At 37.1% G+C, this 13,844-nt stretch overlaps 1 long non-coding RNA gene across 1 annotated transcript; it reads right to left on the reverse strand.

The window, feature by feature from the left end:
* Window positions 1-834: 834 nt before the first annotated feature.
* On the reverse strand, window positions 835-13,034 carry LOC134541682 (uncharacterized). Its single transcript, XR_010076680.1, has 2 exons — window positions 12,913-13,034; window positions 835-12,279 (listed from the first exon to the last, which is right to left on the reverse strand). It is a non-coding gene; the product is annotated as an uncharacterized LOC134541682 (long non-coding RNA).
* Between the last annotated feature and the right edge of the window lie 810 nt (window positions 13,035-13,844).

Consider the following 13,844-nt stretch of genomic DNA (forward strand, 5'->3'; position numbering starts at 1 on the left):
GACGTATAGAATGATCGAGGTGAACTCCTTGGTGTAGTAGAGGCACAGTCAAAAATATTTTTCAGGGAAAGAAGCTTCCGGTGCATGCCAGTGCCACCACTGTATTCAAGAGAAGGCCAGCTATGGAACGATTCCTGATGAAGACTAGTGTTAAATATCACACGAGATAACCCTGCAGAAAGATACAAGCTGCTTCAGAAGAATTACAAAATGCACCCTTAATAAGTGTATCTTATGATACGCGGTAATATCTGATAAGAAAACAAATTTTTTTAAAAGGTTCTCACACTTCACATACCCTTTGCTAATGACACATGTTTTGACTCTTACGCAGTGATTATTTATTGATGTAATTTATTGATAATGTAATAACTAGGTACTTGTTTTTATCGATTGTAGATAACTATATAAGATTTGTATTCTAATATTTTTAATATAGCCAATTACCAAAAACATATATATTAATCATTTTAAAAATTTAGTGAAAACAGTGTACAATTGATAAAAACCTATTTTTGCTTTAAAAAAAACATATGTCAACATGTAACTTTTAAGAATGGTGCTTTAATTGTAGGTAATATTTAATTGTCCACATAGCGCAATTATTACTAAATCGTCATTACAACGTGGCATAGTTGCAGTTGTATTGCCAGCCATTTTCAACTTTGAAGCAACATTGCCTTTGGGGCCCAAGGAATCAATACTTGTTTGAAACGTTGATACATAATTTGGTGTAAGGAATGTTGCTGTGTAACATCGCAGAAGGCCTTTTTAAACTCAACAAATTTAGGAAGGATTTCCTTTTTTGAAATGAATCAACACAAAACACTCACCTAATGTTTAAAATATTTTATTTTCTGCAAACAACACACAAGTCATATGCTCTACATAAAAAAAAATTTCAACCAATTGAATCTGACTAGCAATATTATACTTATATATGCACTGTTTGCCATTTTCACCATGTCCCTCCCTAAACGTAATTTACATTACAATTTCTGTATTAGGAAGTTAAAAAAAATGCATTGCAAAACACAATTAGTGCAAACATTTTAAAATTATATATGTATCAACATTTAAAACAAAATGACATAACAATTATTAAGGTAGTAAAGTTAGTCATATGGTATGTATTTAGATATATTTTGAGGCATATTATTTAATCACAACTGCTTATTTTTGTGTTACATTATTTGAATTAATTTCATAACCCATATGCTAATTTTACTCAAGCTTTTGGGATTTAAATGTCAGGAAAAATACCCTAATGCAAGTAATGAATAAGTTTTACCTCAAATTATTTATTAAAAAAAGTAAACATAATTATACACAGTTATGACAAAACAAATATTAAGTGAAAACTCTGCTGTGAAACCAAAAATGGGAAAAACAAACAGGGTCCCGAATTAAAAACCTGTATCTCAGGCTTTCTGAGACCTGTAAGTTCAGCTGTCCTGAGTTACTCCACACCAGTTCTCATTCCCCGATGGAATTTACCAACCCTCATATAAGCATGAGTGAATGCCAAAATTCTGCTTTATCTACTCACAGAACTAGTATAACATAGATATGTGTATAAATGAGTCAACGGAAGGTTTAAGTGGTGAATGTGAACCACATTGCCAGGAAAATCTACAAAACTATATTTGGTAGAGTACCGGTAACTTCGAAAGTAAGATATTCACATTTCGAATAATTGCCCAAGTCAAAACTTAACATACATTTCATCTATCATACAAATAAAAGTTTTATTTTGATATTATGTTGGCAAGATAGGTACTGCAGAATTATTCTTTCATACATGGTGTGTGCCTAAAAATGTACTAGATTTAGAGCCACGCTTGCATGATATAAATATTGTGACCAATGTCACTGATCACACGAATAAAACAACAGTTCAAGCTAATTTTTAAGTTAAGTTTTATATTAATTTATTTTATATATGTCACGATTTAATTTAATGAGTTTATCCGGTTGGCATCTTGATTGCCGTATTAATGAGAACATTCTACAGACTCGGAGATTTTAATGTATATTTTTTAGTAAAGTTTAAGTTATTTTTAATGGTACCAGTTTTAAGTATTATTTTATATTTAATTTTCCATGGGCAGCATATATATACTTAAACATACTTGGGCATGCACAAATAAATGCGAGAAAGTGAAAGACTGGGACTATTTTCTTTGGCGCACGACAGCGGCGTGCTACGGCGGGCAAGCCGCAGACAGGCGGAGAGAAGTCACTATGGGCAGCCTTATTTTCACAGACGAGAGAGCCAAAACCCGAAGTTCATGTTTTTTTTTTCCGTATCTTTAATGTAGCTATCCTAACCAAATCAACCGTCCACAATGTTTTAAAGTATTTATAATGTAGCTAACCTAACCTAATAGACCATTAGTATCCTTTTATCAACACCGCCATATTTATTTACAATGAACAAAAAAAAAAACCGAAGATGCACGATCGGAGGTTTGGCTCTCTCGTCTGTGAAAAGAAGGCTGCCCAGTCACTCTTGGCTCGGGCGGTCGCGAAGCGAGAGCTAGCGCAGAAAACGTCATGCAAAATACTAATGTCATGATGTGTATAACTCCGGGTGTTGCTGTACGTTTAACCGGGTTTTTAACGAAAGGATGGTGCTTATTTAAAAGTGTCGACGTGAAACTTTTAAAGACGTAAATTATATTTCCGCGAAATGCACCGCGCGGTAATTTCAAATGTTGTGCAAATTTTCACCGACTTTGTCAGCGGGCTGCAATTCGTTAACTGTAGCACCAATGTTCTCGTTACACTGCAAGCCAGGTGTTTCTGCTGCTATGAGGAAAGTCTGTGTAGCAGCCAGGCAACTGGGTGCTTGCAGCCTGCATTGGTATAATTCCGTGTTGCAATTTTACGCCCTACAACTCACGTAGTTTCGGTTCCCTGCAAGAATTTCCGAAGATTTCCGAAGTTTTGCGTTTTGGTATTAACGCCACTTCAGCCGCTAAATCAGAAGTTTCCAATGAAAACAAGCATGTTGTGACTGACCTGACCTGACCTAACCTAACCTAACCTAACCCTTCGATTTTTTTAATTTCAATTTTTGAGAGAAATCCGAAGTTGCACGATCGTGGTAGGGAACCGAAACTATGTGAGTTGTAGGCTACCGGCGTCGGCCAGCGACTTGCAGTGTAAGTAACCAGCTGGTAGAACTTTAGTGACGGTGATTTCAAGAAATAACATTGCGTGGTGCACGTGAGTAAACGATGACCGGTCCGTCAGCACCTTAAGAAACGCGAAGTCCGCGCCGGAAAACTTACGAGAAACAAACTTTGGTTATTTATATGCAAGTTACAATTTTTTGAAGTTCCGTTTAAATTTATTTGCGTGTAGGCTGCCCCAACGAGACTGACTTTAAATTGGAACGTTTTAACGGAATATTAGGAAAAGGACATCATATTTAACTGAATTTGTGCATACATATTTTACTTTGTAGTTGTGTGTATAAGTAATTTACATAATATGAAAAATCTGGCCAGATAATTTTTTCTAAATGTAAAAAAGGTTCTAATTTATATATATTTTTTGTGATTTCAAATTTTGTAAATATAAATGCATGCAAGTTGAGGACGGTATTTTCTTTTTAATGCCGAAGCTAACAAAACGTAAAAGCACCAATATGTTATACTTTAACTTTTTTAGTTTGTGTTATTTCAGGTATTACTATTGCTAGGTCCTTCTTAAATTTTCTGCTGCTGTTGTTTAAGGCTCACGATCCTGAAAATATGGGTAGCAGTCCAGATATTTGCGGAGTTGAGTTGAAAATACTTTTAAATGAATTTATTTTACAATGTTTGCGCCTCCGCACATAAACAAGACTGCTCCTGGTACGTGGGCACTGTCACTGTCAGTCTTTTCAACAGCGCGTCAATGAAAATAGTTCCAGTCTTTCACTTTCTCACACTTCTTTAAGAATGCCCAAGTATGTATATATATGCTGCCCATGGAAAATTAAATACAAGATAATATTTAAAAATAGAACCATAAAACAATAACTTAAACTTTACCAAAAAATATACATAAAAATCTCCGAGTCAATAGAATGTTCTCGTTAGTACGGAGATCAAGTTTCCAACCCTAATAATCCCATTAAATGAAATCGTGACAAAAACATAAAATTAATTATTATAAAACTTAACTTAACTTGTGATCAGTGGCACTTGTCACAATATCAATGTTCCCAGAAAGTTAATTGTTTTAATACATTCTAAGATCAAAAAATTATAATTTTTACTGCTACAACATCTACCTTATTTATAAGAACATTAAATTTTGAAGAATTACGAGATGGTGAAATATTCGTACCGGTAAAACAAAGAAGTTTCTATATTTTTGGTAATGCTTACCAGAAAAGAAATTACTTTTTTTTTGTTTTAGTTCACAGTTTGATGATTTATGAAAAGTAAAATATATTCTATAAAATAAGTTATTCTTGTGAGAAAAAGAATACTAACTAAACCTAACATCCAAGCTATAAAATGTTAATTTTGAATAAATAACTAAATTGCTTAGTGTAAATTTAAACCAAATTTTCACAAATGCCAGGAAAAAGTACATATAAGTACTTGTGTTACAATAACTTTCTATAATACCACATGTACTGAGATGAATTAAAATTTAACATATAGACAAGTACAATTTTATTGACAGTAATCAACATCTTAACTACTATAGAGAGTCAAACAATATCACGTTATTTAAATATAAGTAGTTAATGAGCAAATAACCTACAACTACTTAAACAAAATTGTTACCTTTTTACTTAATGAGAAATAATATAAGCCTTGATGCGGCATAGCTTTGCACTTGTGACTAGCTTTTTCGAGTTATCACATTCTTGACAGCTCAATATTATATTAAGATCCTCTAGTTACATCATGATACACCATTTTAACATTAGCATACTTTGAATGTTAATACATTTAACAAGTATAATTATTAAATATAAAACATTCACTCAATCTTAAGCACTATACATTCATTTGCTAACTTCATTTTATGAACACAATATACAAATAAATAAAAAATAGCGGATTAAACTGTATTGAGTGTGAAAATAAGTTAATCCACAGTTCATAACAAGAATATATAATGTGAAAATCATCTTGATCTGTTATAAACAAAAAAAATTCTTTCATGTTTTGATCGCATACATCACAGTTGTAAGATTTTACCTGAAACTGAATGCAATAAATACCATTTCTAAAAGCAGGTGCTGTCTATACCATGGACATAAAATAAAAACAGTCAATTAGTAAAAACTACAAGCTAACCAATATAACATTCAGTTGTATGCATTTTGTTTAGTGCATTACCTTGATATCTAACTGCTACACAATAAAAAAATAATAATAACTTTCTTACAACTAAATACATAATACTTCATAACCTGATCTCTCACTGTTTAGCCCAAAAGCTTCAGCAGTTCAGTCAGGTAATGCTACGTGCTATAATTGGTTGAAAACAATTTTGTCAAAAAAAATTACAGGGAAATTATTTGAAACTAAAGTGTTGGAGCTATGCTAGGTGGGAGAACTAGATATGAGACTGATTACCATGCCTTTCCTGATCATATTTCATTTAAGGTACCTTAACAACTTACATTTGCAAGGTATTATCAAAATGTTGTTTGCACTCTGCTATATGCTGTCCACATGTGTTGAAAAGCAATGATGTCAAACCACACACAGGAAAGTTGTACATAGACAAATCAAAATTTTCACGTGAACATTGGAGGCCCAGAGGGCTTTGAGAATGATCAACTTAAAACACTGCTACAATAGCTATGAGTGGGAAGGAAAGGGGAGGGAATGGGCAAAGCATGAATTTCCAAATGTCGAGCTGTTGGATATTTAGGGCCATCTCATAAACCAAAAGTCTTGACTGTGTTTGAACCCAGAAATATGCGAGGAGTACGGTGTGAGCAATTCACCACCACCACCACCACTACTCAAATGAAGACTACAATGAAAATATTTATGTGAGGTCAAGTGAGGAGACTGCAGTGGCTATTCCACATTGTACATGCCACCTTACAGGGACGGATATGAAAAGGGGGAGGGGGGAGGAGCTACCTGCCAGACTACAAAAAGTGTGAAATAAAAGGTAAATATAAAAAATAATTCTACCATACAATATTTACTAACATGGGTGTAAATCTGTAGGATTCCTGCGGGCTTTGAGTTGGGGGAAGGAGGGGGGGGGGGGGCGAAGAGGAGAGAGAAAAATACACAGGATAGTGTTTATCATTCCCATTTCAGAGTTACAATTTTGCAAGCACGAGAGCTTTTCGATTCAAGGGGGAGTTTTTTTTTAATATTATAGCGTTGCTAGCGCCGCCACATTGCCGGGGCGAGTGAGCCAGTGCTACGCGCTGACGTTGGTGTGCTTGTTTCTGCCGCTGCCGCCTGAGAGCAGCACTTCACTGTGTCAGTGCTTGCGCTGCGATTGCGCGCGGGCGGCGGTAGTTGTTTGGGAATTTTTTTGTTTTGTGCGCGCGGCGGAGGTTGGCGGTTTAGTTTCCCCGCGTGCGTGCGAGGAGTTGGCAACATGTTTTTTGAGAGGAAAATAGGAGAGCGTAGCGAGCGGGTTTGTTGTTGCAATCCAAGCCTTGAGATGGGAAGTGGGATTCACCCGTTTGATTTCTTCAGGGATTCTACTGTGCTGTAGAATTAATTATGCAACTGACACAAAAAAAATACTGTTACGAACGCGGACAGGACCGCGACACTCGCCAGGTTCGGAGCTGGCTGGCGGCCCTGCCAGGCCACCGGCGTCACGCCCTGAGTCACGTGACGTTCACTGACGTAAGGCATGTCACACGTGCCTGGCCGGATTACAAGGGCCGTCGCTACCACCTTTCCCCCTCCGCGCCCCGCGCGTCGTCCTACCTCGGCGCTGTTATCCATCGCTGGGCGGCCTGGAGAATTCCGCGGGCCGCCGCTGCTTTTCTGGACTGTTCGGGCGTCGGGTCGACCCGGGATGACGCGACTCGTCACAGCTGTTCTCGTCGGTTTTGGAAAGACGACCCACGACTACTTAAGCCGCGACGTCGGCCTCCGCGTGAGTTCCGAGCGGATTCCGAGCGAAGAGAAGCGTGACATTGACGAAGAGGGTGAGAGACCCCCTCCCTGAGAGTGGCAAGACGGGGAGTTCGACTGAATCGTGAGAGTGCGACTGAGTGGCGCGAGACTGTGTGTGTGGACAGGCGCGAGGTAAGGGGCGAACCACTGCCGAGCCTAGCTCCAGTGAGGAGTGCGAACTGTGGAACTTGACAGACATTGAGTGATTTGAGGATATTTTTAAGTAGAATTATTTATTATTAATGTAAATATTAGTAATCAATAAAACTGTAATAAATCATAACTGGGCCATCCCTTACGAACCCATTTCTCCCCACATTATACATCGTAACAAAACCTTAATGTTTGTGAACGTCTGCTGCGAGAGTTTAAGAGTGGTCTTCTATGGCCGGTAGTTGTGTGCTAACGAAGAGTCGTATGATTCGTGTTGCTGCAGTGAATCTACTAGAGTCGAAATTTTTTTCCTAGTGCTTCATGATTTTTTAATCGTTTTGGAGGGTCATGACAAGAGTAGTCGAATTATTTCGGGCGCCATTCTGCAGTGGCGTTGCTGGTTTCCTGTGCTGGGGGAAATGGGCTGCATCCTGCCTGTTTGGAAAAGCGAGCGTTTTCCCCTGTGCGCTTGTTACGAGGCAGCAAGCAGGGTTGTTGGCTTGTAAGATAGGATCATTTCTTCTGATGAGACGACTTATGCTACTGTAGGGCCTAAGTGTTTAATTTCAAGTTTGATGTGGTACTGGCTTTTTGTCCACATTTTCCGCGGAGTTTTGACCATGGCCATCTTATACAAAAGTTTTCATCGTAAGAGTTATCGTCATAATGTACTGAGTAATTAACGGAAGATTTAACAGTTTCTGTTGGTGAAATACAAGTTTATGGAAGGTGGCATGCTGTTTATATTAGCTGGATATGGCACAGTAGCGATCATATTATTACTGTAAAGTAGCATATATCTTATTTATCCATTTGATCAATACCATGGTATTAATAATTTTATTTGTTACTTTGTTGATCTTTTTCGTGGAGGTGAAGATTTTCTGTATATTAACAATATTTTACGTATTACTGTGGTGCATAGCAGTGACACACAAAGTGTGGAGAGTCATAGTTTGAGATAGTGGCTGCAACTTATTGATGTGTAAAATAGTTGCTGTGAAGTTACCTTTTTAATAATTCAAATATGCGACATTTTAAAAACCAACACGCTTATTAGAACACACAAACAAATAGTATTTTTTTGCAGTTACTGAAAACAATAATAGTGTGCTCTAAGCATTTAATAAGCTGTTGAGTAATGTTGTTGGAAATAAAATATTTTGGAAATGCACCAATCTGTTAGATCTTTTCATTGGTGGTTGGTGCAATTTGCTTACAGATCTATGTAAGAAGCTCAGAACTAACTTCACTTATTTCTCTAGTTTATTTTGTTTTCACCATTCTCTTTCATCTCTTAGATTATCCCCTTTGTTGACTTGAAGCAAGGTAAGGGAGTAGTTACAATACGCTCATTATCAATGATCATGTTTGTCCATTGGAGCTGTTTCTTACTCAGTCTGCAGTAGAGGCTGTGGATGATAAATGAATGACTGGGAGGAGCAACCTTCATGAGGGGAAGAAGAGATGCAGGCTCAGGTTGGACAGTATAGTGCCCTAGTTCTGACATCAAAGCCACAGAAACATATGCCACGTGCGCGTTTCTGAGATTACTACTCAGAATTTCATAAATTTTTTAGATTGGTTTTATTATCGCCAATATGACAAAAAAATAGACCAGGAGTATAAAAAAAGAAGAGAGAGTTTGAGCAAGGGTAAAAGAAACTCAGCAAATTTCTATATTAATTTAACATATAATGCACATGCGTACAAAACAAATTATGCCTGGTAAGTTTGTTGCTGTTGGAAGGGCAAGAGGAAAACTAGATACACCCCTCTGCCACCAATTACACATTGTACATCACACACCGCATATGTTTCCTATGAAGCCATTGTAAGCAAAAGCACCATCACTCATTATAACAAACACTCTGGTATATATAACATATATTGTTGTCTTCGAGCAACTTATATTAAACTACAGGAAGAAAACACAGGCTAAGTGATAATAAATAACCATTATAAGAATACCTGGAACCACAGGAATGACTTCCAGACCATTCATACAAAGAATTTTCCTAGAACCTGGATTTCAAGTTATTTTCCTACAAACCTATGGGATGTACCCAATTAATTCTGGCACATTTGTTTTCAAACTAGATATGCCCATCAATTGTGAAACATGATTTATATCTGCAAATTACTGATCAGCTTATGTACTACCTCTTATCATCAAAAGTTACCTGTCTTTTCATAACCAAAATCTATGGTACAAGAAAATATCTTAAATTATTAAATTTTTGTTAAATATTTGTTAGATATAGGCACTTAACTTAACCATTAGTACATTAAACGCTTAACAGATAAATAATAGTTTATAAATATGCAAGTTACAAATAACCACATTTAAGAGTAAAAAAACTTTCCTATGGTCAAACAATAAGTTGTGGGTACACTTAAACAGAGAAATTAACTTTATTAACACCATGTTATTAAATATCCATTATTGGTTCATTATGCATACACTGTAATGTCCACAAAATCACAGTTCACACTAGTGTAGATTCCATTATTAATTTTATTTTGTGAGATGATTGATAATTTCGAGCAATGATTTTGTACTTTCAAGATCAGCAAAAAATGCCACAAAAAGCTGGTACTAACTGTCCCAATAATGATCACTATATCAGTATTTACAGCATTTCTTGATACTGCGAAAAACAGGCTGGCAATCTCAAAAATTAATACCACCATAACATATTTGGTAAGAATATGGTTTTAGGATTTGTGAACATAGCTTTACGAAGTCTGCCAACCCACTGATGATAAAAACACCTTACACACAGGTTACTGGTGCAAAGAGGACAAAGGATTAGCTGATACAACACGAAAACTGAGTCAAAGTAAGAAAATAAAAGACAAGAAGCTAGAGTCTCATGAGAATTTTCTTATTATTAAGGAGTGAATTAACTGATAAAAAAAGGGAGAATCGTCACTAAAAACATTTAAAAAAGTTAAGAACAAAAATAACAGAATATCATGCCGGTACTAAATTATTTGCTGTCCACATTTACTGAAACAGCAGACTACAAAATAAATTTGTTCACAAAACAAAAGGAAAATTACACATTAAATTTGTATGAGACAAGTTTTTCGTCTTCCAATTCTAGAAAGAAAGAAAAATATATATAGGTTTCTACCGCACAATTAGATTTGACCAAGAATAGTTTGAACATTTACATAAAATGTCTGTAATCAAAACAAAATTTTAAAACTACTTCAAAGATTTGCCACCAGTGTATCAGCTATGCTCATTAGACTTGGTGCTGTGAAAAGATTTATAATGTTGGAATATAGATATTTTATGCAATTAAGTAAATTTTTACAAAATCACAATAAGCACTAAGAGTAGTAATTTTATTATTGACAAAAAGAAGAATGTAACACTGCAGTTTTGCAATAATGGTAACATTGATCATAGTTTGTAAGTGCACAATTAATTGATACAGTAACTACAGCTAAGTACTGGCAGTGGCGGTTCGCTATGCCTTAATACGGTGCACTTGTTTCGCTTGAAAATCACAAATTTTTTCTTCGTTTTAATAATTTTGGCAAAACACTCTCTAAAATTTAACGCAGTGAAGATATTACTTAAGCCAGACTTCATCTGAGGGAGACAGCACAAATAAACAGTACATGTAACTACCATGTTTGACATGTTAGTAGTTTCACATTGGTGGCGTAGGACTTAATTAAATTAAGCAACATAGAACCACGCACAGTTCGGAGCTGAAATGATGAATGCACGCTGTAATGAATTTGTGTGCCTGAAGAGAGAAAAAAAATACTCTCAGTTAACAATCACCATTAATCGTGTAATGTGTAACTTAAAACTATCAGTGTGGTGGATCCAAGGAGGATGACAAATCTTCTTGGGCGTGGAAATTTACTTAGAGTGCTAAACCCGTTCAAAATATGTTGACCGTGAAGTGTTAACGAGCGATGGAACTGTGAGGTAAACTTAGAAAAAAGGAAATAATTATGTTTTTAGAATAGTTGAAGTGTAACCGGGCCACGCTGAATTGGCACTGTTTGGTTCTGTAGGACTCCCCCCTACTATTTGGCATTGCCGGTCCGTTCCGAGCAAGTATACATCCAAGTATGGAGCCCAGTTCGTAAGACGTTTGGCCCGAACTGTACAATTCATCTTAAGTTGTAAGGTTCTCTGGGTGTTTCCTGGTATTTGTGGAATATTTTGTGCCACTAAAAGTCAAATTGTTCCGTGTACCTACGCTGCATTTTAGCTGGAGCTAATGAGTACAGATTGCATCATAAATGATTTTCTATCACATTTTAATAACTTGTTTGTAACTGTATTAGTTTAATTACGGAAAAAATTGACAGGAGATATTAATTACCGCTGAAATAAAAATTACTAAACCTATTAGATTCACACAGTTACATTTTAATATTTTACTATGAACTATTTATTTGTAATTTCTCATCACGTGTGTTTTAGCGATGAAATCTGTATTAGCAATGAATTCAAAACACAGATAATCATAAACTATTCGTCATCTAGATTCCTGTCTTTTTCAGTTTGGAGTAAAATGGTTTTTATGACTTGAAAATAATGGTTAAAAAGAGTGCCCGAGATTAAAACACCATCATCCTTCACGAATCACGAATCGCCACTGCACTCCCTGTTAAACAGGCCAAGTTTGACTTGATAGCTTGAGAAACGGACAATGTTTGCCTTGATCGTTTGAGAGTTTACAATCTACAAGAAAATAAAGTCAACTCAGTGCTTCACATTTCTTGAAGTTAAAATCACAAACACTTTAAACAATATTGTGAAACATCTTATGTACAGATAATATCGAATATATAAAAATACTGGAGTATTTACAGTGAAAGTTAAGGGAGGACCGGCATTTGTTGGATTCAGAGCTCACATACAACACAAGTATGTTGTTCACGCCTTCTATCTTCTTGCTAAGTTCATGGTGGAATTCAAACGTAAACAGGATGCTTTAGATGTTGAACTGATCCAGACAAGATGCCATTCCTTGATAAGAAAGAAAACAAATTTAGAGACATTTTTAATGACATAAATGCCATGAACAAATTATAATAAATAATAAAAATAATTAAATCTCTGCGAGAAAAGTCATGAGAGAGAGAGAGCCCATCATAACTGGAATTGGCATTAAATGAAGCAGTAGAATTAAATAATTAATTAAGCTTTGATTATAGAACAATAAATTGAGGAGGAGCTGGAAAGTTGAATAAGTGACCGGCACATGACCAGTTACTACAACATAGTTGACATTTGGAACTGTAGCTCTGAGAACATTTTATATTAACATAATCACAGTAACAAATTAACAAAATACGTGTATTGTTAAATGACGAGTGAGCAATAAATATGAAAGCTTAGAAGGTGACCGATACAATAATGTTCTGGCTGAGAGCGGTACAAATGGCGAAGATACAGACAGGCCGATAAAATTAGTTGTGGTGGGAACAAGAAAGTAAATATTGGTTGAGAACATTTTTAAATTATCAAGTAGAACATATTTTGTCAAAACATTACAGCCAATCACCATTACTGGCGCCTTATTTCAAAATTAGGATTTTTCTGTAAATAAATATATATATTATAGTTTGGGGTTTACATAATCCCTGAAGGTATACTCACCTCAGTCGGCTGGGGGCGGCGGGGGCGGCGGCGTGTAGAAGCCGAAGGCGGGGGCGGAGCGCAGCGGGACGGGCAGCGGCTTGGGCGCCCTGCGGGGGCGGGAGGGACCCCGCACGCCGCGGTGCGCCGGCCCCACGGGCCGCAGCCGGGGGCGGCCCGGCCCCCGCTTGAGGGGCGGCGCGCCGGCGGGACGCGGGGGAGGCGGCGGCGGGGGCGGCGCCTCGGCCGGCAGCGGCTCTGCGCACACGCACGTGCACGACTCAGGACGCGGACGGCAGCGTCGGGTCGTTACCACAACGCCGAACGTACAATAACGCCGAAAAATGATTTTGCGGGGAAGGGGGGCCACAGGAGCAAAATGAAAAACAACTGAATCAATTTGTGTGCTAACCTTACCTAACGTAACCTTTGTGGCAGTCCTGCAATGACATTTTTCGGCGTTAATGTATTTCGGCGTTGTGGTAATTCGGCGTTGTGGTACACAGCAGTTTTCTAGCTGTCGGCGTTGTGGTCAATTTGGACATTCGGCGTTATGGTATTCGGCGTTATTGTACGTTCGGCGTTGTGGTGCGTCCCCAGCGTCGATAAACATCAAATATGCCATCTTGAATTTCAGTCACCTTGACCTCGTGATTGCCCCGAGATTTTTTCACCACCACTGCTATTACAGCTATAAACACCCTGTTTACGGGTCATTGCGACCTTAAGTCATTAACCTAACTGTTAAATAATAAAAGCATTTCAAATATATATATTTAAAAAATGTTATGCAACGTTTAATGTGTGTGTGTAGGCCGAAAGGTTATGCCAAAAAAAAAACACCTGGGGAACCAATCAGTTACCATGCCCGAAGTGCGAACTACGTAGGAGTGCATTCGTTACAGCAAATCAAGACCGTCTCGGCAACACACACCACATTTACCCGTCCCTGA

This window comes from Bacillus rossius (assembly GCF_032445375.1).
Source record: "Bacillus rossius redtenbacheri isolate Brsri chromosome 4 unlocalized genomic scaffold, Brsri_v3 Brsri_v3_scf4_1, whole genome shotgun sequence".
In the NCBI taxonomy this organism is placed as follows: Eukaryota; Metazoa; Arthropoda; class Insecta; order Phasmatodea; family Bacillidae; genus Bacillus; species Bacillus rossius.